Source organism: Salvelinus alpinus, chromosome 4 (assembly GCF_045679555.1).
Source record: "Salvelinus alpinus chromosome 4, SLU_Salpinus.1, whole genome shotgun sequence".
Classification (NCBI taxonomy): Eukaryota; Metazoa; Chordata; class Actinopteri; order Salmoniformes; family Salmonidae; genus Salvelinus; species Salvelinus alpinus.
In genome coordinates this window covers 16,130,916-16,135,915 of record NC_092089.1, presented here as the reverse complement: position 1 = coordinate 16,135,915, position 5,000 = coordinate 16,130,916, and the positions used below count along the sequence as shown (strand labels likewise).

Here is a 5,000-nt window from a genome sequence, read left to right as displayed (position 1 = left end):
CTGAGGGGTGGCCAGTCCTCTTCTGGTTGTGCCGGGTGAGAGATTATAACAGAACATGGCCAAGATGTTCAAATGTTCATAAATGACCAGCAGGTCAGATAATAATAATCACAGTGGTTGTAGAGGGTGCAACAGGTCAGCACCTCAGGAGTAAATGTCAGTTGGCTTTTCATAGCCGATCATTCACAGTTAGAGACAGCAGGTGCGGTAGAGAGAGAGAGTTGAAAACAGAAGGTCCGGGACAGGTAGCACGTCCGGTGAACAGATCAGGGTTCCATAGCCGCAGGCAGAACAGTTGAAACTGGAGCAGCAGCATGACCAGGTGGACTGGGGACAGCAAGGAGTCATCAGGACAGATAGACATAAGGCATGAACCTAGGGCTCAGGTCCTCTGAGAGAAGAGAAAGAGAGAATTAGAGGGAGCATACTTCAATTCACACAGGACACCAGAAATACTCCAGGTATAACAGACTGACCCTAGCCCTCCGACACATAAACTATTGCAGCATAAATACTGGAGGCTAAAACAGGAGGGGTCAGGAGACACTATGGCCCCCTCCGACGACGCCCCCGGACAGGGACAAACAGGCAGGATATAACCCCACCCACTTTGCCAAAGCACAGCCCCCACACCACTAGAGGGATATCTTCAACCACCAACTTACCATCCTGAGACAAGGCCGAGTATAGCCCACAAACATCTTCCATACGGCACGAACCCGAGGGGGGGCGCCAACCCGGACTGGAAGATCACGTCTGAGACACAACCCACTCAAGTGACCCACCCCTCCTAGGGATGGGATGGAAGACCACCAGTAAGCCAGTGACTCAGCCCCTGTAATAGGGTTAGAGGCAGAGAATCCCAGTGGAGAGAGGGGAACCAGCCAGGCAGAGACAGCAAGGGCGGCTCATTGCTCCAGTGCCTTTCCGTTCACCTTCACAATCCTGGGCCAGAGTACATTCAATCATAGGACCTACTGAAGAGATGAGTCTTCAATAAAGACTTAAAGGTTGAGACCGAGTCTGCGTCCATCACATGGATAAGCAGACCATTCCATAAAAATGGAGCTCTATAGGAGAAAGCCCTGCCTCCAGCTGTTTGCTTAGAAATTCTAGGGTCAGTAAGGAGGCCTGCGTCTTGTGACCGTAGCATACGTGTAGGTATGTACGGCAGGACCAATTAGGAAAGATAGGTAGGAGCAAGCCCATGTAATGCTTTGTAGGTTAGCAGTAAAACCTTGAAATCAGCCCTAGCCTTAACAGGAAGCCAGTGGAGAGAGGCTAGCACTGGAGTAATATGATCACATTGTTTGGTTCTAGTCCAGATTCTAGCAGCCGTGTTTGGCACAAACTGAATTTTAGTTTATTTAGTGCTTTATCTGGGCAGCCGGAAAGTAGAGCATTGCAGTATTCTAACCTAGAAGTAACAAAAGCATGGATTCATTTTTCTGCATCATTTTTGGACAGAAAGTTTCTGATTTTTGCAATGCTACGTAGATGGAAAAAGCTGTCCTTGAAACAGTCTTGATATGTTCGTCAAAAGAGAGATCGGGGTCCAGAGTAACGCCCAGGTCCTTCACAGTTTTATTTGAGACGACTGTACAACCATCAAGATTAATTGTCAGATCCAACAGAAGATCTCTTTGTTTCTTGGGACCTAGAACTAGCATCTCTGTTTTGTCTGAGTTTAAAAGTTTAAAAAAATTCCGCCATCCACTTCCTTATGTCTGAAACACAGGCTTCCAGGGAGGGCAGTTTTGGGGCTTCACCATGTTTCATCTAAATGAACAGCTGTGTATCGTCCGCATAGCAGTGAAAGTTAACATTATGTTTTCCCGTATGACATCACCAAGAGGTAAAATATATAGTGAAAACAATAGAGGTCCTAAAATGGAACCTTGAGGAACACCGACATTTACAGTTGATTTGTCAGAGGACAAACCATCCACAGAGACAAACTGATGTCATTCCGACAGATAAGATCTAAGCCAGGCCAGAACTTGTCCATGTAGACCAATTAGGGTTTCCAATCTCTCCAAAAGAATGTGGTGATCGATGGTATCAAAGGCAGCACTAAGGTCTAGGAGCACGAGGACAGATACAGAGCCTCGGTCTGACGCCATTAAAAGGTCATTTACCACCTTCACAAGTGCAGTCTCAGTGCTATGATGGGGTCTAAAACCAGACTGAAGCATTTCGTATACATTGTTTGTCTTCAGGAAGGCAGTGAGTTGCTGCGCAACAGCTTTTTCGAAAAGTTTTGAGAAGAATGGGAGATTTGATACAGGCCGATTAGTTTTTTATATTTTCTGGGTCAAGGTTTGGCTTTTTCAAGAGAGGCTTTATTACTGCCACTTTTAGGGAGTTTGGTTCACATCCAGTGGATAGAGAGCCGTTTATTATGTTCAACATAGCAGGGCCAAGCACATGAAGCAGCTCTTTAAGTAGTTTAGTTGGAATAGGGTCCAGTATGCAGCTTGAAGGTTTAGAGGCCAAGACTATTTTCATACATGTGTCAAGAGATATATTATTAAAAAACGTGAGTGTCTCCGTTGATCCTAGGTCCTGGCAGTGTTGTGCAGACCCAGGACAACTGAGTTTTGGAGAAATACGCAGATTTAAAGAGAAGTCCATAATTTGCTTTCTAATGATCACAATCTTTTCGTCAAAGAAGTTTATGAATTTATCACTGCTGAAGTGAAAGCCATCCTCTCTTGGGGAATGCTGCTTTTTAGTTAGCTTTGCGACAGTATCAACAAGAAATTTAGGATTGTTATTATTCTCCTCAATTAAGTCGGAAAAATAGGATGATCGAGCAGCAGTGAGGGCTCTTCGATACTGCACAGTAGTGTCTTTCCAAGCTAGTAGGAAGACTTCCAGTTTGGTGTAGCGCCATTTCCGTTCCAATGTTCTGGCACCTTGCTTCAGGGCTCGGGTATTTTCTGTATACCAGGGAGCTAGTTTCTTATGACAAATGTTTTTGTTTTTAGGGGTGTGACTGCATCTAGGGTATTACGCAAGGTTAAAATAAGGTCCTCGGTTAGGTGGTTAACCGATTGTTGTACTCTGACATCCTTGGGTAGGCGGAGGGAGTCTGGATGGGCATCTAGGAATCTTTGGGTTGTCTGAGAATTTATAGCACCTTTTGATGATCCTTGGTTGGGGTCTGAGCAGATTATTTGTTGCGATTGCAAACATAATAAAATGGTGGTCCGATAGTCCAGGATTATGAGGAAAAACATTAAGATCCACAACATTTATTCCACGGGACAAAACTAGGTCCAGAGTATGACTGTGGCAGTGAGTAGGTCCAGAGACATGTTGGACAAAACCCACTGAGTCGATGATGGCTCCGAAAGCCTTTTGGAGTGGGTCTGTGGACTTTTCCATGTGAATATTAAAGTCACCAAAAATTACAGTATTATCTGCTATGACTACAAGGTCCGATAGGAATTCAGGGAACTCAGTGAGGAACGCTGTATACGGCCCATGAGGCCTGTAAACAGTAGCTATCAAAAATGAATGAGTAGGCTGCATAGATTTCATGACTAGAAGCTCAAAAGACGAAATTGAAATTTGCTATCGTAAATGTTAGCAACACCTCTGCCTTTGCGGGATGCGCAGGGGGATATGGTCACTAGTGTAACCAGGAGGTGAGGCCTCATTTAACACAGTAAATTCATCAGGCTTAAGCCATGTTTCAGCCAGGCCAATCACATCAAGATCAGTGATTAGTTAATCGACTATAACAGCCTTGGAAGTGAGGGAACTAACATTAAGTAGTACCCTATTTAGAGATCTCATTCAATAATGACAGGAATGGAGGAGGTCTTTATCCTAGTGAGATTGCTAAGGCGAACACCGCCATGTTTAGTTTTGCCCAACCTAGATCGAGGCACAGACCCGGTCTCAAATGGGGATAGCTGAGCTGACTACACTGACTGTGCTAGTGGCAGACTCCACTAAGCTGGCAGGCTGGATAACAGCCTGCTGCCTGGCCTGCACCCTGTCTCATTGTGGCACTAGAGGAGGTAGAGCCCTGTCTATGCTCTCACTACTGTAAGTCTCTCTGGATAACAGCCTGCTGCCTGGCCTGCACCCTGTCTCGTTGTGGCACTAGAGGAGGTAGAGCCCTGTCTATGGTCTCACTACTGTAAGTCTCTCTGGATAAGAGCCTGCAGCCTGTCTCATTGTGATGCTAGAGGAGGTAGAGCCCTGTCTATGCTCTCACTACTGTAAGTCACATTAACACACAACACGTAACATGTTAACACAACACATTAACACACAACACATTAACACACAACACGTTAACACACAACACGTTAACACACACACAACACGTTAACACACAACACATTAACACACAACACGTAAACACACAACACGTAAACACACAACACATTAACACACAACACGTAAACACACGACACGTAAACACACAACACGTTAACACACACACAACACGTTAACAACACGTTAACACACAACACGTTAACAACACGTTAACACACAGCACGTTAACAACACATTAACACACAACACGTTAACACACAACACGTTAACACACACACAACACGTTAACACACAACACATTAACACACAACACGTAAACACACAACACGTAAACACACAACACATTAACACACAACACGTAAACACACGACACGTAAACACACAACACGTTAACACACACACAACACGTTAACAACACGTTAACACACAACACGTTAACAACACGTTAACACACAGCACGTTAACAACACATTAACACACAACACGTTAACACACAACACGTTAACAACACGTTAACAACACGTTAACACACAGCATAACACTCAACCAAACACACAACACGTTAACAACACGTTAACAACACGTTAACACACAACACGTTAACACACAACACGTTAACAACACGTTAACACACAACACGTTAACAACACGTTAACACACAACACGTAAACACACGACACGTAAACACACAACACGTTAACACA

General features: G+C 44.6%; 1 protein-coding gene across 3 annotated transcripts in view; it reads left to right on the top strand.

The window, feature by feature from the left end:
* The window catches only part of cdkal1 (CDK5 regulatory subunit associated protein 1-like 1), a 1,024,035-nt gene that overhangs the window by 628,145 nt on the left and 390,890 nt on the right, over positions 1-5,000 (top strand). The gene's annotated exons all lie outside the window — the stretch shown is intronic.